The sequence below is a fragment of the Meriones unguiculatus genome, chromosome 18 (assembly GCF_030254825.1).
Source record: "Meriones unguiculatus strain TT.TT164.6M chromosome 18, Bangor_MerUng_6.1, whole genome shotgun sequence".
Classification (NCBI taxonomy): domain Eukaryota; kingdom Metazoa; phylum Chordata; class Mammalia; order Rodentia; family Muridae; genus Meriones; species Meriones unguiculatus.
Genome location: NC_083365.1, coordinates 31015869 through 31039045, shown reverse-complemented (window position 1 = coordinate 31039045; position 23177 = coordinate 31015869). Strand labels below are relative to the sequence as shown.

At 39.7% G+C, this 23177-nt stretch overlaps 1 protein-coding gene and 1 pseudogene across 2 annotated transcripts in view; both read right to left on the bottom strand.

The window, feature by feature from the left end:
- The window catches only part of Ano3 (anoctamin 3), a 261999-nt gene that overhangs the window by 127487 nt on the left and 111335 nt on the right, over positions 1 to 23177 (bottom strand). The gene's annotated exons all lie outside the window — the stretch shown is intronic.
- Positions 8206 to 10795, bottom strand: LOC110541747 (centrobin-like; annotated as a pseudogene).

The window sequence follows — 23177 nt, the reverse complement described above, 5'->3', positions numbered from 1 at the left end:
ACCTAGCCCGTGCTGGTGTGTTTTGCTTAAATGAAGAACTGACAGAAAATTTGTCATAAATATCATTAAAAGATACAAAAAGTAAAACTTCAGGTACTTTCCAATAAAAATATTTGACAAATAAAAAAATCAGATCTCATTTCTGTAAGGATTTAGTGATGTACTTTCCAAACTGTATGGGGTATGTTAAATTTATATTTAAGATTTTCATATCTATTAATTCCAGGACATAGAATAAAATTTCCTTTTCGCAGAGAACCTGCGTTGCAGAAAATTTGTCATCTGCCTGTTTGTGGTGGTTAGTCTTGTCAACTTAATACACCTGGCTGTAGTGGGAGCCTCAGATGGAGAATGGCCTCATTCGGATTGGCCCCTGGCCAAGTCTGTGCAGAAATGCCTTGACTGATGATTGATGAGAATGGCAAGCCCGTTGTGAGCAGTGCCATTCCTAGGCAAGTAGACCTGTCCTGTGTACAAACGCTGACTGAGAATGAGCCAGGATACAACCATAAAGCAACATTCTTCATGGCGCTCTATGGTTGATGAGGTCTAAAAGCACTGTGACCTGTGGACAGAGTGAAGTTCTCCCCTCTCCAGCGTAAATCTTAGGAATTTGCCTATTTTCCCACTCTCTGATGTACTGGAGTAATACAACATGGCTTTATTAATAACTTTTTCCCTATCTTTGGAATGTGAATCACATGCCAAGGAAATACTGGAAATAGAGTGTAGGGGAATGATTTCAAGGAATTGAATAACAGGATACAGTCATCAGGGGACTGTCATCAGGGAACTGTTTAATGGGCTCCAGTAGCCAGTAGGGGTCACATTATTTGGATTTAATAAAATCAGTAAAGATTAGAACATAATATTAGATCATGTCATCAGTCTATGGCTAATTTCTGATTATCAGTGGACCAAGCTTTCAAACAAGTAAAATTCAACATGATACATTGGATAAGGTATTTAAATTTTATTAAAATAATTAGGCTCCAGTTAATGTGTCTCTTGTTTATTTAGTTTAACAGTGCTCAGTCTCCATTTTTAAATGCAGTAATTTGTGAGCTTTTAAATCAGAATAATATTGATACCAACTATGAAGGAATGTAACTATGCCTAAATGAAATAATGCATGAGGAATATTTACTGACTGACTCATTCTAAAAGATCATAAAAAGGTAATGTTTGTATAGAAAAAAACAAGTTGGAAAATTATATGGGACCAAGAAGATGGTTCAGCATATTAAGCTTTTTGCTGACAAACATGAGAACATGAGCTCCATCCCTGCAACCCACGTGGTGGTAGAAGTAGGTGGAAGGAGAGAATCAGCTTCTGTAAGTGGTCTCTTGAATTCCACCTACATTCTATGGCAAGAACACACACACATATTTGCACATGCGCACACACTGCACACACGGTAAATTCACACTTAAATGAAACAAACACATAAATATAAAACTTGTATACTACTCAGCAATTAAAAACAAGGAAATCATGAAATTTTCAGGCAAATGGTGGGAACTAGAAAAGATCATCCTGAGTGAGATAACCCAGAAGCAGAAAGACACACATGGTTTATACTCACTTATAAGTGGATACCAGACATATAATATAGGATAAACATACTAAAATCTGTACACCTAAAGAAGCTAAGCAAGAAGGAGGACCTTGGGTAAGATGACCAATACTCATTCAGAAAGGCAAAAGGGATGGACATCAGAACAGGGAGAAAACAGGGAACAGGACAGGAGCCTACCACAGACGGCCTCTAAAAAACTCTACCCTGCAGGGTATTAAAGCAGATGCTGAGACTCATAACCAAACTTTGGGCAGAGTTCAGGGTATCTTTTGAAAGAAGTGGGAGATGAAAGACCTGGAGGGGACAGCATCTCCACACTGAGAGCAACAGAAGCAAAATATCTGGGTCCAGGGGTCTTTTCTGAGACTGATACTCCAACCAAGAACTATTCATGGAGGTAACCTATAACTCCTGCACAGATATAACCCATGATATAACAGCTCAGTGTGCAAGTGGGTTCCCTAGTAAAGGGAACAGGGACTGTCTCTGACATCAACTCAGTGGCTGGCTCTTTGATCACCTCCCCCTGAGGGGGAACAGCCTTACCAAACCACAGAGGAAGACAATGCAACCAGTCCTGCTGAGACCTGATAGGATAGGGTCAGATGGAAGGGGAGGACCGCATCTCTCAATGGACTGGAGTAGCTGCAGGAAGGAGAAGAGGGAGGAAGGGGGGATTGAGAGGGGCTGAGGGAAGGGGCTACAGCTGGGATACAAAATAAATAAATTTTAATTAATAAAAATTAAATTAATCAAAAAAACTTGTATCTAACCAATTTATATTCTTTTTGCTTAGTTTTTAGTGATTCAATACCCCTTAAGCTTGTAGGAAAATAGACTTTCTCCGGACAAAGAGCTGAACAAATAGATAAGTAATATACAAGATACAGATATGAACAATTTTGAGTCTAGAAACAGCAAAGGTAAAGCAGATATTTGTTACATATATGATATATCTCACATATCACAATTCACTAGAAATATCAGTATAATTCAGTTTAATGAAAAATTACAAAATAACTATTTATGCAAGTAATAATTTTAGAAATATAACCTCAAAAACTCTTATAGAAATCCCACTGAGCTCCTCCTCTGAGTCATGATGTCCTCCATACTCAAAATATTATAATTTTTTTCTTTTATGGTTCTGATAGTCTTACTTTCCTTTACTTTTATCAACAAAGGGTATGTCATTAAGTGTTTAGTTTATACCAATATAAACATAAAATTATTTTCATGTCTAGTTACTTTCATGAAAAATTATAGCTGTAAAATCCATTTCTTTTTTTTTGTCTTTTATTTATTTATTTATTTATTTATTTATTTATTTATTTATTTTTCAATGCAGTTTATTCAGGAACCTTGAACAATCATCTGACCCTGGGGAAAGCCAGCCCACAGCTTAAATAGCCTCTGGTTAGCCAACCCCAGCGTGCCACGTGGGCAATGCAGATAGGTCCACATACATGGAAGCAAGCCAGATCCTCAGCCTTAGCCAAATGTGGAGCTGTTTGTGACAGAGAGCACTCGCCATCGGGAAGGTGGAAGGCGGAAACCAGCTCCATCTTTAAGGCACGGCATTACGCAGCTCTCTACAGTTCCCCCTTTTTGTTTTAGACCCATCAGGCAAGAGTAGAGGTCTGATCTCTGATATTAGAAATAAATTAGGACTTTGTGCTGATGTTCATTTAGGTGACATCCACCCAAAGAGCATCAGACCCGTCTGATACCTTTTTCTCAGAGGCGGGACCTGGGGCATCAACCCGCATGCAATCAGACATGCTCTTCTCTGGGTCCAAAGCGGCTGACCCTGAGTGCAGTGCTTAGCCTCGCATCCTGAGTGTAACATTTTAGCTTTTTATGGTAAAATCCATTTCTAATTTACATTCATTTGCATTTCTTTTCTGGTCATGTATTATCATAACGTATGGATACATCAGAAATTCTGTCTCCTAATGTTGACAGACATTTGGGCTGCATCCTCTCTTGATTACTGCAAAGCTATTATGAACATCCACCTATATATCTTGCAGTACTTACTTGGGAGTCTTTCTATTAGGTGTGCCTGTGAGAAAATAATTGACTCATAATGTTTACTTTCAACTTCAATGTGTAGTTATAATCAACATTGTAAGTTGATTTGTGTCCTTGCCAGTAGTACTTATGTGCCTTGTGGTTCCTGACTGCTCTCCAATCATTCAAAATTGTGGAGATAGATAATAGTCATTTATTGATATTTAAACTTTTTATTTATTTATTTTTATTAATTACAGCTTATTCACTTTATATCTCCCCTGTGCCTCCCTCAGTCCTATGCTCCCAATCCCACCCTCTCTCTTCCCCACCCATGTCCCTCTCCCAGTCCACTGAAAAGGGAGGTCCTCCTCCCCTTCCCTCTGATCCTAGTCTATCAGGTCTCATCAGTAGTGGATGCATTGTCTTCTTCTGTGTCCTGGTAAGGCTGCTCACTGCTCAGGGGGAGGTGATCAATGAGCAGGCCAATCAGTTCATGTCAGAGACAGTCCATATTCCCATTACTATGAAGGCCACTTGGGTACTGAACTGCCATAGGCTACCTCTGTGCAGGGGTTCTAGGCCATCTCCATGAGTGGTCCTTGGCTGGAGTATCAGTTTTAGAAAAGACGCTTGTGCCCAGACTTTTTGGATATGTTGCTGTCCTTATGGAACTCCTGTCCTCTCCAGGTCTTACTATCTCCCACTTCTTTCATAAGATTCCCTGTACTCTGCCCGAAGTTTGGCTATGAGTCTCAACATCTGCCTCCATACCCTGCAGGGTAGAGCCTTTCAGAGATCCTCTGTGGTAAGCTCCTTTCCTGTTCCCTGTTTTCTCCCTCCTCCGATGTCCATCTTCTTTGCCTTTCTGAATGGGGATTGAGGATCTTAGCCAGAATCCTCCTTCCTGCTTAGCTTCCTTGGACATCTGCTCAACCATGTTTGTAGCAGCTTTATTTCCAGCCAGAAGCTGGAAACAGCCCAGATGCTCCTCAGTTGAGGAATGGATACAGAAATTGTGATACATCTACACAATGGAATATTACTTAGCTATAAAAAAAAACAAGGAAATCATGAAATTTGCAGATATTTTAATTTTTATTCCCATTTCTAATGAGTTTCTGTTCTACAAGTATTCTAGATAACATGCCCTTTGAATTTTATATGTTAAAATCTACAGTGTCTGTCTTCAGATGAAATTTCACTATTTAAATGAGACTTACTCTAAAGGTGTTCTGTTCCTGTTTATGAAAGGCATTTCTTATCCCTAGGTTGTAAGGATTTCTTCCTCAATTGTGTAGAACAAGATCCTTCCTCCTCATAAGACTGAGATCCGAGGGCTGGTAGGTGGCTCTGTGGTTAAGAACACTGGCTGTTTTTCTAGAAAATGCAAATTTGATTCCCAGTACCTACATGGTGGCTCACAACTGTGTAACTTCAGGTTCAAAGGATTTGATGCCCTTTCTTTGCATCTGTTGGAAGCAGGCACAAAAATGGTATACAGACTTGCACACAGGCAGAACACTAATACATGTAATGTAATACATACATTCATACATACATATATAATTAAATAAAAGAGAAAATAAGGTAGATAACCAGTGCCTACTGCATTAAACTGTAGGATAAAATATGCAGCAAAGATCAACTTTTATTCTTACCATGTTCTGGGGTCCTACAGAAAAATATCCTTTTCCTCATTACCTTCCAGCACTGCTTTTGTCCCAACTCTAGTTTCCATCCATGAAAACATTGGTTGTAATGAAGGTAATCATAGTTCGCTTGCTGACTTTTGCATTGGAGAGAATGTATCTCTGTTGTCAATGTTGATATTTAGCATATATTATTTTACACAGGTCCTAGCCCAATTGATAGAGTCTTACCAGGATTTATGTAACATGAGAAGCCTGCATAGATCAATCAAATCTTCTTGTTTACTGAGTTTTGTTCTAGGCTAAAGATTTTATTTTATCAGAACATTCCCTGTATGCATGATTTTTAACTGTAGCCCATATCTGCTCCCAACCACATAAACTTTATTTTGCAAAGTTTGGTAATCAATTATAATTACTCCCATTTTATGAATTTATGTCTTTTTTTTTCCTAATTGGATTCAATGAGTGAAACAGACATTCACTGAAAGTCAAATGGACAGTATGTCTCAGGATTTCTTAGCACTGCACCTGTTATGCATGGCAATGGCTGTTTACTTTCCCTGGATATGTGGCTCCTTTAGATCATTGTTGAATATACACAGTGGACAGATTAACTCAACTTTCCTTTACAAGGTGGATAGCCATCTGGATGGTTAGAGCCCACAAGGTCACTGTCCTGCTGTGAGATTGTTTCTTAATCCTATCCTAGAGGCTTTTAAATGACTTTTAAATATGCAACACATTTTTATAGTTTTAAATAGTGATATTAATTTTTGACTTTTTAGTATCTTTGTAGTAAGTTTTAATTCTGAGTTAGGGGATGACAGTCTAGATATTAGTCTGAAGCCATATTTCACCTGTAATTTCATGCTTCCGACTTCTTAATCAGAAAAAAGAAAAAGACATGGCATGTAATTAAAATTTATTTCAGAATACAACCATCTCCAACAAGTAGCTCATTATAGCCCTTATTTTTATAATGATCAATATATTCATATACTTACAATGAATCATATACTTATAATGATCAATATATTCATATACTTATTAAAATAAACTAAGAAAAAACCCTATTATGAAATTCAGAAGAAATTTTTTATACAGTGGAAATTAATTAAGTGTTGCTCAAATTGTTAAAATTCTGCTTCCTCTTCTGGATTTCTTTTTCATTTTAAAAATAGTACTTATAAGGAAAGTACATTTTGATTTTCAAACTGTTCTTGGGATTAAAGTATATATTACCATATATGTATTTTAATGCTCCCTTCTTAACTCTAAACACTCCAGAAATGTAATGATGAATCTCATGTTTGAATAATCTTTAATTATGAGTTTTAGGAATGCCAACACTCTGACCTCAATACTGATCAGAGGCTCAGTGCTGGAGGGCCCCTGGCCGGGATCATGACCTCCAGATTACGGCGCCTGCTCCTCCGCCTTTCCATATGGTATAGTCGGAAGCACAACTCATCTCTAATGCTGTAACTGAAATGCTCACACTGCACAGAGGAAGGCTAAGGCGTGTTTCAGAACCTGCCACAGCTGAGCAGAGAAAAAACAATGTTGTTTAAGAAGATACACCTAAAAGTATATTAGATAATAAATCAGAAGTATAATTTCAATGTATTTTTTGCTATTATTAATGCCATACTCTCCCTTAAGAAATTCACAGAAGAAATCATATGCTGATTTCTAATATATAATATACTTAGAAATACTTAAAAGAGTAGTAGTCTCATAGGTACAATTACAAACATTTGCAGGAAACTACTGAATTTCTATTTTAGGTTATTTGCATCAATTGTTCTAACGAAGAAAGCAAAAAATTATGCAAAGTAAAATATTTTGAAACAATGAGTATTTGACAATCATTCTATCAAGTTAAAGCCAAAACATAATTCATGGCTAAGCACCTTGCCTGAGGACTCGATTCACTTTCAGCCCTGAGGACATTGCGAAATTTGCAAATGTGGGCTTTGTTTTTGAAAATTTCTAGGTGCCAGGGCTAAATGGTGAGTCAGATATCCCAGGCTTTAGATATTTTTAGGACATGTATAGTAGGTGAACTTGAAGCTACATTTGCTATACATAACAGGCAAGAACTATCTAAAGGAAAGGGTCTATCAGCTAAGAATGGTCAATTATACACAGCCAATACACGGATTTATTTTCAGTTTTGCAATGCAAAATCAAGATGTGCAACAAATTATAGTACAACAACAATTTATGAAACATGGGGATGGTTCCCGTATATTACTCAGTCAGACGCTATCATTTCCCTGGAATATTTAATGACACCCCAAACCTCCAGATTACAATATCAAAGCCTCAGGCACAATTCTTGCTAAATATCATTAAGAGCATTCTTGATTATGACACAATCACAGTAATAAAAGTACAGATGTTTCAAGGCAAGTTATTCTCAAAAGTTACATGTTTTTAATGTTCAAATATTCTGCAAGGTCAAAGAAGTTCCTCTCGCAATCTTTATATTAAGATGATTTCTATCTGATGAGAATGTAACAGCTTGTGCAGAAAAGGCAAGTATCGGGACAGATGAATTCCTACATCTAAAGAAAAGCACCTTCACAATCCAGTGATCTTTGTTTTGTTTTCATTCAATAATTTACTCTTTTATTAAAAGTCTGGGAGTTTTTGGTCACTAACGTGATGGGTACTTATTTCAGAAAGTATGGAAAATACCAAATGTATAAGAAAGTCACTCATAATTCTGATACTGACCACTAAGCACTGAAAGCTCACAGAACCTCAGCCTGCTAGCACTTCCAGCCACACACACACACCAGCCCCAAAGACTCCATATGTTTTCGCATAGGAAATAACAAATATATATTTAAAACACTGGAACGATATTTTTAAAGGTTTCTTTGCAAAGTAGCTTCCTACAAAATCCATTTTCAGAATTCCTCTGAGACAGACAGACTACAGGTCACTGATTAAAACAGCCTGTGACAGAGGAGAACAGAGCAGAAGAAAAGGCTGAGCCTTGTCTCCAGATGCCTCCCCATTCCGCATGCTGCCTGAGGTAGGATGCCCACTTTTCTTCCGTGCAGGCTTTTCAGTCTTAGGAGCTGAAGCAAGGAGTTCTGGGACATCATGGGAAGGGATCTTTTTTCAGGGGTTCTGACCCAAAAAAAAGTCTGTATTTCTTCTGGGACAAGCTCTCCTTGGCCATCAGTACCGCCATGCTCCAGCCTCTTCAGGAACAGTAGCACATCCTTGGCAGGCAGAGGGCCCCAACCCTGAGCCTGGCATAGGCTTAACAGCTCAGACATTTTCATCAGATTCCTTGGGGAGCTGAACCCTTCTGTACCTCTCCCTGGGGCGCCAGTGCTGAGATGAGGGAAGCTCAGGGACTCTGAAAAGACTAGAAGCCATGGCTAAGGGAACTTTAGTTTTATGGACAGGAGTTGTAACTTGAGGAGCTTCTTCCCAAGATGAGACAGTCTGAGAGCCAGACTTAGGGGGCAACAGGTCAACAGGTGAGTTTTCATTGTTCTGAGATGCTCTGGCCAGCAGTTTCTTCAAAACATTCTTAAGGTCTTCGAGCTGAGAAGCAGGTGGCAGCCCTGGTTTTAAGGAGCCATCACCATCAGATTCAGGATCTTCCTCCGGAAATGGTCGTTCTGCCATACGTACAGTGAAGGCCTCCAGGGCAGAGAAGTGTCAAGCTGTGCATGGAGCCTCATCAGGTTTGGACTCCAAGGGCTGGAAGGAGTTCTTGTTCTGGAATGGCGGGTCTCAGCAGCAGGCTGAGATCTGGAGAAGTGCTCCCGAAAATAGGAGGTGCTCCAGGTTCACTTCTCGGCTTTGCCGCAGCACAGGATTCAGGGCCATAGCCATCAGAAGCATGGTCCACATCCTCCTCTCCCCCTTCCCTGGCTGCAGAGACCCAGGGCTAGAGAGCTCAGCAGGGGGAGCCTGAGGGTTGGGAGACAGAAGCAGGGTACTGAGCAGCTGTTTGGCCTCTAACAGCTCCACCTGCTGCTCCTCCAGCTGTTGTTTGCCACTCTTCATTCAGCTCACATCCCGAGACACCTGCTGCTGCCTCTCCTCTCGCTCCTCTCATTCAGCCGTTTCTACCTTGACCTGAGCCAGCGTGGGGGTCAGTTCCTGCTGGAGCTGTCCACTGAGTTACTGTAGCTGCTTCCTGGGATGGTCCATCAGGGAGGCAGCCTGCAGCAGACTGTTCTCTTGCGCGTCTGCCAGTGGCTCAGTCACCCGCTGCTGCAGCTGTATGGCCAGCCCTGGCTCTATCTAGATCCTCTGGCTCTAGTATCCTGCTCATCTAGTATCAAGCTCATCTCCAGCTGCAGTGCATTCCTCTCCCTCCTGACTGTGTCCAGCTCTCCTTCTAACCTCTGAGCCTCAGAAGGCAGCAGTACCAGCTGCTGCTGGACCTCCCGGTCTGCCTGGGCTGCTCTCTGGCTGTCCCCCTTCTCTCTTTTCAGCTGAGCCTGACCTTCCTTCTCTAGTGACTGATGGTGTTCCTTCAGCTGGTCTCCCTACTGAGTCCAAGCCCCGCCTTTCTTCTCTAGAGCAACTTAAAGGACCTCCAGCTTCAGGCACTCACTGAGCAGCCCAGTCCTGGCATCATCCCGCTCTTCCTGGAGGGCCAGGCACCGCTACCGCGTTCCTGCTCAAGATTCAGGGCTTCCATGGCCTCAGAAACGCTTGTTCCAGGAGGGTTCCTGTCTTCTGCTGCTTGCTTTTGCTGAGTTCTGCTGCCTGGCACGCCTCTTGAAGTGCCCTTAGCACCTCTGTCTGCTCAGCCTCACGCCTATTCCAGCCCTATATCACTGGAGCCAGGGGTTTTTCTAGTTGTTCGGTCGTGGTATCTTTCTTGCGGTCAGCCGCAACAGCCACACCTAGCTGTTGTAACTCTAGCACTGGAGTCGGTAGACTCTGAACGTGTTTCTCACAGTGCTTTTGGCACGTAGATTTCAGGCCAGCGCATCTCTCAGGCCCTGAAAAATCTAGCTGGAGGCCTGGCCCAAGGCTGGTATAACAGGGAAACAACTCTTCCAGCGCCTGGGCTGAGCTGGACGGAGACAGGTCTTACAGAGGTCTGGTGTTGAGCATGATAGCTGTGCTGTCACTGTCAAAGGAGTCCTCTTCCTGTTTCTCTGACCTGACAGCTGGAATGAGGGGATCCCCTGGAGAGGCAGTTTCACACGAGCTATGGAACATGAACTGTAGCTGACCCCAAACACTTTCCATCTCAAAGATATGCTTAGACTCATCCTCTCTCTCACCCTTTTCTTCAAGTTGTTCTCCAATCCAACTGACAAGCTGAGACTCAGGTCTTGAGCCAAGCGGTCTAAGCCCTCCTTAGGAGGTGAGGAGGTAAATAGTAAATCTAGCTGAGCTCGGGTTGTGACCTTCGCTTGATGGGCTGAGATGCAAAGAAGTATAGAACTTGGAAGTCACTTCTGAGGACACCTGGTTCAACCTAGGAGGCTCTGACAATCTCCCCGAAGGTCCTCTGGCCAGATGTGAACTGGGGCTGGTAGTGGCTGTAGCCATGCGCAGTGAAGAGACAACTGGACACAGCAGAAGACTGGGAACTAACTCCTGACTCAGTCTTGAGAGGTTCCAACCTTGTGGGTAAGTTCCCCAAGAAAAAAAGATTTGGAAGGGAAGAAGGCACTTTGTTGGATTCTCAGGAAATTAGCGTATCAGGGTTTTCTGGACGGAGTGAGTGTCCGCTGGCTCCAGAGGCCATGGATACGGCAAAGATAATTCTTCTTCTCGCTCCTAGGAACTGTGAATGTTTAAAATCGGATGTGCCATGCAGACAAGGTAATGGACAGACCCAATCTAGTGGTCTTAAGTTCCTCATTTCTCCTGTGACTTCTTTTCTTTCTTTCTTTTTAGATTTGAGACTAATCAGTAACTTTATTGATAATAACACTGGTCTATGCACTTGAAAATGCACATGCAGTAAACAGGATTTATTCAGACTATGACTATGTTTGGAGCTCTTCTTTATTCACAAAGCTCCTATAACCGGTTCCAGAAAGCAGAACCGAGAAAGGGATCTGACCACCAAGTATCTTCACCAACAAACTCATGTATTCGAAGGAAAATTTCAGTATGCTACTCTCCCCAAAAGAAAGCCAAGACATTTGTCTTCAGATAAGGAGACAAAGGTGGATAGTGTTGGTGCCTGGCCAGTGGGCCAACCACCTAGCTTCTAATAACTTCACCATTAGCTCCATAGCCTATCTTTCAAAGTCCTCTAAAATGTAAATGAGAAGGACAATTGTAAATTGAATGTTCATCTCAATAGAAAATAGAAAAATTAGAATGGGGTATGGTGGTGGCAGTAAAAGGCTTTTTATCCCCAAAGGCCAATGCTCTCAATTTAATGAAAATCTAAGAGCTTACTCTGAATTGGCAAAATTAAGGGACCTACTATGGCTAGGTCTGGGTAAACACACACACACACACACACACACACACACACACTCACTCACTCTTAACACTTCCAGCTCTGAGCCAATTTCTCTGAGGTATTTGTATTAGTCAGAACAGAATTTGTTCTCAAGGAACAGAATTTGTAGAAATAAATATTTATATGAGCATATATATTCATAAACATATGCCTTACATGCTGGGGTTCAGCTAGTACAACAATAGTTATCTACCAATGGAAGGTCCAAGAATCCATTAGTTCAGTCAAGGCTGGATGTCTCAGCTGGTCTTTAGTATATGCCAGAATGCCAAATAAGTAGGTCCTAATGCCTGTCAAGAAATATACTTGCCAGCAGTAGCAAGCAGGCAAAGAGCAAGCTTCTTCTTTGCATGTTCTTAATGGAAGCTACACAGGTGTGGTCCAGATTAAAGGTTGGTTTTCCCACCTCAGAAGATATCGATTAACAGTGGTTCTTCTCACTTCATTTTTTTTTTTTTAAGAAAAAAAAAATTTCCTCACAGGTATGCCTAGCCACTTGGGTTTTAGTCAGGCTGACAACCAAGAGCAGCTGCCACAGTAACTATAACTAAGAACAAATTTGGAGAAAGAGTCCTCAAAACATACTAGTCCATGGTGTCTTCACATACATCAAACGGACAAGGCACCCACCACCCCAGCCTTGAAAGCAATTAGAAAAGCAGAGATATAAAAATTGCTTGCATATGCTGCTGTGTTTGTACTTCTTGCTGTCTTTCTTTTGTGCCTTGGACACAGGTTTCTTGTGAACCTTCTTGGGAGCTAGGGCATATTTGGCCAGCTCAGGCATAAATAGTGAATGACAGACTAAGCAGAAAATCCCACCTGTAAGTTCTACCACAAGAACAAAGATCTCTTAATACACAGAAAAGTTAAAGAAGAGTCATTAAAAGCAGCTCTGGTTTGTTAATATTATAATGCAGATGACCATGTGCTGGTTATGGATAATCTACTCAGATATTCAAGACATTTCAGGAAGTTGGAAAGCTGGTATTGAGCGTGTACCACAGCCTGTTAATGACTACTTTTATAAATATTCTAGATCCAGTTACTTTTGTAGTTAAATTTAGGCATTTATAAGAAGACAAAGGTAAACTCTGAACATGTAGATTATGGCTCTGGAGACTTCTGTTTTATGGAGCCTATGCTCTTTCATTATAGAAAACAACTGAACACAAACCAGTGACTTTTATCTATTCTTTGGCACTAGGGAATATATTTAGACAAGTAATCGTACATACAAAATTGACATAATTATTGATAGAGCTTCAAGGGGATAATAGACTCCTGTGAGATTATTTGTGGGCACTCTAAGAAATCCACAGGCTGCGAAACTCTGGCTTTAGTAATTTCTCCTGATCTTGTTTGTTCCCTCAATCAAGCACTAACCAAGCCTGACCGTACTTAGCTTTCCAGATATGATGAGATCCAGCTGGTTTAGGGAAATATGGCAATAGAAAAATGCATCTGCTTGTAAAGTTTGGTAGAAATCATTAATGTTCATTCTTCACTTTCCCTCTCCTTTCTAGTCTTTCTCATTCATCTCTGGCCCTAAGTGAAGACTTATGTACTTTGTGTGATTATGCACAAATGCACATGTGTGAATATATGTGTGTGTGTTTCTGTGTACTTGGAAAAATTGTGATGATAGGCTTAATGCAAATAAGGAACTGCAAAACTTAAAAGACCCCTCGGGAAATCCAAATAATAAACAGGCCAAGAAAACAAAAAGTTCTGAAGAGAAGAAATAAAAATGGCCAATAAATATTTTTAAACTGCTTAGAATCCTTAACCAACACCATAAAGCACATTAAAACTAGTTTGTGACTCCTTATCACACTAGTAGGAAAGGCTATTATTTTAAAAATGTGGTAAATATATGAAGAAAAAGAAACTTTTATACCCCTGGGGCAGACACTGTGGAAATCAATGTGGAAACTTCCCAGAACACTAAACATAGAACCGTATGGTTCAGCTGCATCCCCAAGTATACAATCAAAGGACTCTGTCTATCCCATCACAGATGTACTTGCTCATTCATGCTTGTTTTTGCAATGAAAATGAAATAGACCAAGCCTGGAGGTCATAATCAGATGAGTGGAATACTGAGAATGTGGTCTACTCAACAATGGAATTATACCTATTTGTAAAGAAAAGTGAAATTTGTAGTCAATATGTGAAACTGGAAAATATATCAAATGAGACAGCCCAGGCTCACAAAGACAAACACTCCATGGTATCTGTCAAATGTAAACTCTGGCTTACAGCTGATAAATATGTGCTTTTAGTTGGGATTGATTGTAGGTGAAGGCCTGGAAACTAGAAAAGAATCCTTAAGAGGAGACAAAGGGAAAAAAAAACTGTAAGGGGTGGAGAAGGTATTAGGATGCATAGACTTTTGGGGCTGCAAAGATATAAGAGGTCTGGGGACAGGAGTGGATTTGGAGATAAGAGAGGAGAAACAGGATACAGGAATGAGAGGAAAATAAAGCGAACCATGTAAATATAAAAATGCCATAAATAAACCAACTGTTTTGTAGGATAATATTAAAAAAGAAAGACTAGAAATAACTTAGGTGTCTGTAGGGTACTGTTAAAATGATTATGTAGGTTTCTGCAGAGAAATCCAATAAGCAATAAAAAAAAAGACTCTGTTTACAAACTTGTTTTGAACAAATTGCAAGATAAAAATCTTAGATTTAAAAAAAGCAACAAAAAGTCAACAAAGAACTAACATGAGTGGCAGACATCTGGGGTGTTAAGATAAGTGGGAAATGCAATCATCTGGGAAGTTATTAGACAAAACACAATATGGCACTGTCCTCACTATTTTCTCCCTTTGTATAATTCTGCCATTCCATAATATATAGTATTATAATATGTTCAAAGCCATGGGATATTGTTTAGTAATTTTTCTTGAGATTTTAGTTTAAAAAATGTAGAGTTTTATAAAGGTTTAATTAAAAAATAATGAGAATTAAGTAGTAAGTCATTTTCTAATTCACATTAAAATTAAATCATTTCATTAAAGTACTTAAGGGGTTACTGTGCAACTTGGAAATTATTTAAAGACTATGCTTTGACAAACATGGAACCATAGCAACTCATTAACTTTTTAGCCTCAATAAAACTTCATCCGGGTTTAATATTTTTTTTTGTTACGAAAGAGCAATAAATGAAAGAAAGCAGTTGAAAATTTTGAAATTTCACAATTTAAACAAAAGGGAAATACCAAGAGGAGGGGGTCAGGTGAAGGTAATCTGAGCATCTGAAGTTTAGGCAAGGAGATCTGTCCGCTGGGCGGTACAAAGAAGCAGAAGAAAGACCATGAAATAAGTTATATGAGTCTTAAATACTGATGTTAGTAAACCAGTCCAGAGATGTCCTAGGACAGGCTATCATCTCTATTTAATATCTATGATGTGTTCAATGGGGATACCAGCAAGGAAAGCAGAGTAGTGTTCTCTTTGTTACTGATTGGCTGATTTGAATCTTTTGTAATGTGTCCTTGTGTAAAATCCCCCTAAAATTTTAATTCTGCAAAGAACTTTATAGATCAGCAAATTTTGTCCTTTCTTTAGACACTACACCTTGCCTAAACTGTCTGCAGAAGTTCTTTCTGGAAAATTCCTGAGTAAGGGGAGAAGAGACAGTCTCTGACATGAACTCGTGTTGCCTGCTCCTTGATCACTTCTCTCTGGAAATGTAGCCAGCCCAGAGAGGAAGAGGATCAAGACAGTAGTAATAGGACCTGATAGGCTAGGGTCAGACTGTAGTGAAGGAAGACTTCCCCTATCAGTGGACTAGGGGAGAGAGACTGGGAAGGAAGAAGGAGGGAGGGTGAGACCAAGATGAGACAAGGGAGGGAGCTACAACTGGGATACAAAGTGAACACATTGAAAATAATAACAAAAATAAAAAAAATAAAAGTAAACTTAATAAAAAATCTGTCAGCCCATGAGAAGAGAACAATCAAATACAAAAAACAGGCCAGAGCCTAAAACTCCTGTAAGTAACCTTTAACTTAAAAAGCAAAATCATATACATGCACAAATCTAAAGTCCTCAGCAATACTGAGTACTGTATAAAATAAAGTGATATCTTATCACTCCTGTGTTGAATGCCTAATTCCATCACAGGTGATTTGTTTAAGTAGTTAGACATAGTTAAATGGCAATGAGAGTAATAAAGTAGATATGAATATAAAACCCTTAACACCCCTTTGAATAAGAAATATTTATTAAGTATCTAATTTATATTGAGAACTATCCATTTTTCCATTTTCTTTACCCTGGTTGGTCCTACCGTATCATGCCAGAGTATTGAAAGGGTATGTTTTGGAGGCAGAGAGACTTAGGTTTGAGATTTTATCTTAATTACAACATTTCTCCATTCCCCTTTGTCAATCTAAACATTTTCACACACCACTCCTAATTTTCTTCTAGTTCAACGCCTTTTTATTTCTTCAATTGTCACTTCATGCATATATATTTATATATGTTTTTGCTTCTGGAGTGAAGTATGCAGTTTCCATACCAATGTTTATGGAAACGATGAGTCTGATTTCTCATATAGTTTTGTATTGTTCTTTGTTTTCTGTTTGTTTGTTTGTTTGTTTTGTTTGTGTGTGTCCTTGTAATGTATTTACCTGTTTCTTGATCAGTGGAATTTAACCCTTTGAAAAGACTACCTTTGACAAATGAAAATTACCATGAAATTTCTAATGTGTAACTTCAAGAACTTTCAGGAAGTTTCTTCTCCAAACAAAGCGATTTGACATTAAATAACTGCATTTATTATAATAGAATACTCTTCTTTAAATATTATACACCACGTGAGAAAATGCAGGATGAAAAGGGAAATTTGACAGTAGCTCTGCACATACAGCCTAGAGCCCCGTCCAGGATTATCAGTGGGCAAGTTTCATGCAGGGAAACAGAACACTTTCCACACCTATAAAGCTATAGTTTTGCTCCTGTGTCTTATTCTCTTGTTATAAAAAAAAAAACCACATGGTGTGGCTATAAAGAACACAATCATGTTTTGGTAAAATGTACTGTAAGTGATTTCTTGGAACTTTGCAAACCAGACACGCAATCTCCTAAAGGCCCGTGTGAATGAGCTTGATGTCTGCAGAGCAGTGACAACTGCATTCAATAGTGGCAGCTAAGACTACAGCAGTGGGAATAATGGGAATGAGTCTTTGATGAGACCTGATAAGGAAGGGTCAGATAGAAGGGCGGAAGTCCTCCCCTGTCGGAGACTAGGGAAAGGGCATAGGGGGACAAGTGGGAGAGTGGGTGGGACTGGGAGAAGGTGAAGGAGGGGGCTACAGTAGGGCTACAGTGGGGATAAAGAAAGAAAGAAAGAAAGAAAGAAAGAAAGAAAGAAAGAAAGAAAGAAAGATTATGTGTTGTTTTGTTTTGTTCTAATAAAAGTCTTCTTTTCTGCTCACCTGTTTTGACCCAGTATCACTGATAGAGCTTATCAGAGAGTGATGATAAATCGAATATCAACACTAACAGCTTATCTGGGTTTCTTTTGCTTATAGCAATTCTCATTTGTTAATGAAAACATTCTACTTTAGCGTTGAACATGCTGATACTATCTGCAGAATTTTAAGATGCTACCAGAAGGCTGAGTTTATGAAGGCAACGCTCTGAAGCTCTCATTACTAAATGAAGATGTGCTCACGTAACAGATACTAAGAAGAACATGTCTGCCTAAAATGATGCAAATGAATATAGAATAGCAGAGAAACACTTAAAAAGATGCTCAACATCCTTAGCCATCAGAGAGATGCAAATCAAAACGACCCTGAGATTTCACCTTACACCTATCAGAATGGCTAAAATCAAAAACTCAAGTGACAACACATGCTGGAGAGGTTGTGGAGAAAGGGGAACCCTCCTCCATTGCTGGTGGGAATGTGAACTGGTACAACCACTTTGGAAATCAATCTGGTACTTTCTCAGACAACTAGGAATAACGCTTCCTCAAGATCCAGCCATACCACTCCTAGGCATATGCCCAAAAGATGCTCAAGTACACAACAAGGACATTTGCTCAACCATGTTTATAGCAGCTTTATTTGTAATAGCCAGAACCTGGAAACAACCCAGATGTCCATCAACGGAGGAATGGATACAGAAATTACGGTACTTTTACACAACGGAATACTACTCAGCAATTAAAAACAAGGAAATCATGAAATTTGCAGGCAAATGGTGGGACCTAGAAAAGATCATTCTGAGTGAGGTATCCCAGAAGGAGAAAGGCACACACGGTATATACTCACAGACATATAAATAAGATAAACACACTAAAATCTGTACACCTAAAGAAGCTAGGCAAGAAGGAGGACCCTGGGTAAGATCATCAATCCTCACTCAGAAAGAAAAACGGCATGCACATTGGAAGAAGGAGAAAACAGGAGCCTACCACAGAGGACTCTGAAAGACTCTACCCTGAAGTGTATCAAAGCAGATATTGAGACTCATAACCAAACCTTGGGCACGGTGCAGGGAATCATATGAAAGAAGGGGGAATTAGTATGACCTGGAGAGGACAGGAGCTCCACAAGGACAAAATATATCTGGGCACAGGTGTCGTTTCTGAGACTGTTTCTCCAACCAAGGACCATGTATGGATATAACCTAGAGACCCTGCTCAGATGTAGCCCATGGTAGCTCAGTTTCCAAGTGGGTACCCTAGTAAGGGGAACAGGGACTATTTCTGACATGAACTCAATGACTGGCTCTTTGACCTCCCCGGAGGGAGGAACAGCTCTGCTAGGCCACACAGGAGGACTTTACAGCTAGTCCTGAAGATACGTGATAAAAAAGGGTCAGATGGAAGGAGAGGAGGTCCTCCCCTATCAGTGGACTTGGAAAGGGGCAGAGAGAAGATGAGGGAGGGAAGGTGGGATTGGGAGCAAATGAGGGAGGGGGATACATCTGGGATACAAAGTTAATAAACTGTAACTAATATTAAAAATAAAAAAGAAAGGAAAAAGTATAAAAAATAAAATAACACAAATGTTTTGAGTACTCCAATATGTACCTACAACTTTTGAAAACTTCAAAAATATCACCAAGTGCAGTGACAACACAAGAAAGTAACCACAGCCACAAATGCCAGTCTACAATTCTCTCATCCAGGAATCTTAACCATATCTAGTAGACATATTTATCTCCCCTGTGATATTTTTAATAAATATATTTTGAAGAATGTTTTCTTTATCAGAATTTAGGAAAACACGTCAGGAGATGTGTGGAGACAATAGTTTTCTGAGTAGAACTCTAATGGCTCAGAAAGTAATACAAAGAGTTGACAAGTATAACTGAATCAAAGTCAAGGGCTCTTGAACATAAGAGAAATAGTCACCAAAAAGAAGAGACAAATTACATACCTGGAAACAGAGTCTACCACCTATTCATCTGAGAGATGCCTCATATGCAGGATATTCGAGGAACTCGGAGCGTTAAGTACCAAATGGACGTGTGATTCAATCAAAATCAGATGAATGAACATAACAACCCCCCTCACAAGATGTACAATGAATTAATACATGGGTTTTGCGATATCCTCAGCCACCAGGAAAATGCAAAAGAATACTACATTGAGATTCTGTTTTCTCCTGGTTAAGATGGCTGATGGCTGCCTTTAAAATAAAAAAGAACAAAGTGTTAAGATGCATAGGTAAGAGTAGGTTGTATGTACCACATGTGGGGTGTGAATTAGTCCAGGCCCTGTGGAACCAAGGCTCCTATCTGTTTCATATCCATAACACTAAGTGAGTTTTCAAACAGTACTTTCTCAATGGATCTTTAAAGTAATTGAATTTTTAACGTTTTACTTACTACTACAGTTGTCAGATATATAAAGACCTCAACCTGACACTTGGTGTTTCATAAAAAACAGGTCCTCTGCCTTGATGTTTGTTTTTAAGAATCAACCCAATGGGTTACCTAACCTAGAGTCCATTTTTATCATTTATGTAAGCAGTTTCTATAGAAACAGAATCAAGTGGAATGTGGCTGGGTAGATTTCAGTGGTGCCTTGTTCAGAGCAGCATGGGGTCATCTGACTGGATGTAGCTCAGAGATGAGAGAAATTGGTGAACTGTGAGGAATGCTCCAAGTCTGTGCCTGTGGGTGTGAGGCAGTGTACATTCCCAAACATAACGTGTTACTCCACCCTACACTTTCCTCATACCTACACTCTTATTCCAGCTCACTTCTCTTCATGGCGTGTGCTATAGCAAGAAAAGCCTCATGCACAATCGAACTAAGGACCTTGTTGCATACTATGCCTCCAGAGTCAAATCGTTTTCTATGCTCTAGCAATGTCACTCTAAATTTTTTATTATTCACAACTATGCTTTTGTTCTTCCCATATGTATATGGTAGAATATGTGCATAGTATGCAAAGACCCTGGGCTCAGTCCTTAGCATCAAAGAGGGAGAGATTGGCCAACAGAGAGAAGAGGAAGGAAGGGAGAAAAGAAGAGCCGGAGAAAAGAAGAGGTGTGAGAAAAACAATCTCAGAAGTAATCACAATGATAAGACCACAGTTGTCTTGTTTCTTTTCAAGAATCAACTGCATGTATATGCATATACACTGTATGTGATATGCAATCTACAATGCATAATAAAGATTGTATACAGTGGTTATGGAGTCTGCTGATACTGTACAGAATAGCACAGATTTCTGTTAGGACTCTTTCTCTTCTAAGAGAAAGTTATCAAATTTAAAGGCTGTGCTTTCCTAATTTCAAAGATTGTCCTTGTGGCAAATGTCTTCAATGCTTTACCACACCAATATCTGAAAGAAGTTTCTGTGAACTTCTGGGGATATGGATGTAGCTGTCAAAATTCTTTATTTGTTTAGTGTCTGTGCAAGTAGACTGATGTGCTTGCAGGAGCCTACAGAGTCCAAGAAGATGTCTTCAGGACCCCTGGCTATGGTTGTAAACCTCATGGTTTTCTGGAATACAGGATGTACCCTTACTGGCTGAGCCACCTTCTGGCATTAAGGATGGAAAAATCTGATTGTCTGGCACAGAGTATAATGAGAGAGCCAATTAAGAAATGTTGCTGGAGTAAAACAAGATGAAACAGCCATATTAATCTCGTAATCTATTGTTTTATCAAATTTCATCTGAGGGGCCAGTTAATTTCTCAAAAGATGTCTCACTGCCCTTGGTATGGCATTTCCCAAGAGTACAGAATACAACAATGTTATATATTTATATTTTCTCTATTGTACCATCTGATTGTTTGAGGGACAGGATGACCATGTCCCATTGCAATTTTAATTAGCTGAACAGTTTTATGGCTACATACATGCATGCATACACACACAGACAGACAGGTTTGTATAATTGGATACATATCTATCATGATTTATTTATTTCCAAACAAATGGTGACTAAGATGTGTTTTGCTAAATTATTTACTGTTCTGTTCTACAGTGATGATAAGGATACATTGTTGTTACATTCTTCTTGATTTCTCTAGTCATGTAACTAATACATGTTCAGTAGAAAAATGAATTTAAACAATGTGTATTTTTTATAAGCAAGGTTTTTAATTATACTCTTGAAGTCCACACTAGTGGCTTGCATTACCTCAAGCTACAGTGTTTTCCAAATGCCTTTGTTTAGTAATGCGCTCATTTAGCAAGTTCTTCCTGTTGTGATTCAGTTCTGTCTGTGCAAGGCGTTCAGATAATTACAATGAAAAATGCTCCATCGAACTGCTCCTTTAAGAGAATAATTTAGTCAAGGAAGAAGAAAGCAGAACATATTATAATTTGATGAGATTTATTCAACTGTGAGGGTGAGAAAGAGAGCGTAAGTGCTCTGGCAGCAATGGTGAAATGACTGTCTTGAGACAGAAAACTTTGTTCAGAAGTGATATGTGTGTCTAGAGTCCTAAAGAAGTGAATACCAGGGAGATCAGAGTATGGGTGAACATTCAGTCACTGGAAACTCTATTTAAAGCACCAGGGAACAGGTTAGGCTAGCTGTACTCAGGGCCTGTGAGCAGGCTGGGTATGTTTGGAGCAATTCTCATCTGAAAGGACTTGGAAAAATAGAAATTGTAACAATTATTTACGCTAACATTTAAGTGCTATTCCTTAAAGCACCATGTTTTTAGTTAGTTAGTTAGTTTTTGTCTCCAATAAATTATAAAAACCTTTTGAGGACAGCTACCATATTATATACATTTTATATCCATTATACCACACACACACACACACACACACACACACACACACACAAGCCAGCTAATAATTTAACTTGATATTTTCATCTCAAAGTCTATGAAAGACTTAGATCTGTAGCTTTGTAAATTTATACTTTCTCTTGCTGCTAAAAGCAAAAAAGAAAGTCCCCATTTTCTCATTACTACTACTGATCTTTCTCACACAAATGGTCTTTTTTTCTTCATAAAATGCATTTATTAAAATTATCAATAAATAACACCTGATATATCTCAAATGTTAAGAGTACTTTTTAAATTTTTTTTCTTACAATTTATTCATTATATATCCAGATTGTGGCCCCTCCCTAAACTTCTCCCAGTCCCACCCTCCCTCTTTCGTCACCACTATCTCCTTCCCTTAGTCCACTGAAAGGGGGAGTTCTCTGCCATCTTCCCATAGCTTATCAAGTCTCATCAGCACTGCCTGGATCCTCGCCTTCTGTGGCCTGGTAAGGTCACATCACCAGCCAACATCAAAATAAACAAAGAGAAACATAAATCAGTTCTATACAAATGATCTTAATCTTGCTTTCTAACCTTTTCTTCACTACTTATTCCTTTAGCAGAAAACAATCAGCACGCTTTTTAAATACTGTCACCTCAGTGTTAATACTTCAAATTCTACCTCTTAGTGCTACAAACTGCTACGTTCACCCACTCACCTCTTCTTGGTCAAACCACTGTCTCCTTCCACCCATACCGATCGTCAAGGGCAGTCTCACATGAACACACATCTCTTCAAAACTGTTATCCTCGAAAGAACATCTCAGTCCCATCATAGGGCCTGGAAGCACTGAGTCTGAGGGCCAGCGCTGCTCTCCTCTTGGGCTGTCCACGCTCACGTCAGTGTTCTCATTGCACGGGCCAATACTGAACCCATGCAAGGCCTCATGGAGGCTCTTCTACTGCTTTGATACCAGTTGCTCCTTTTCTCCCCCGTGTTGATTTCTCACCTTGCAGTCCTTACGCACAGTATCTATCCTTTGATAAGCTGCTTAAGCAGGGAGGGTGTCCTACATGCCTGCGCTAACTTAAGACGACCTGTAAACGTGCTGATGCAGTGGCTTGCCTGTTTATTTGGTTAATCATTCGTTGTGCGAGAAACTTTCCAAGTGAAGGGATTTTGCCAGTACTTTTTTTTTTCTCTTATCAATGAACTGCCAGGTAAAATTTGGACGCACGC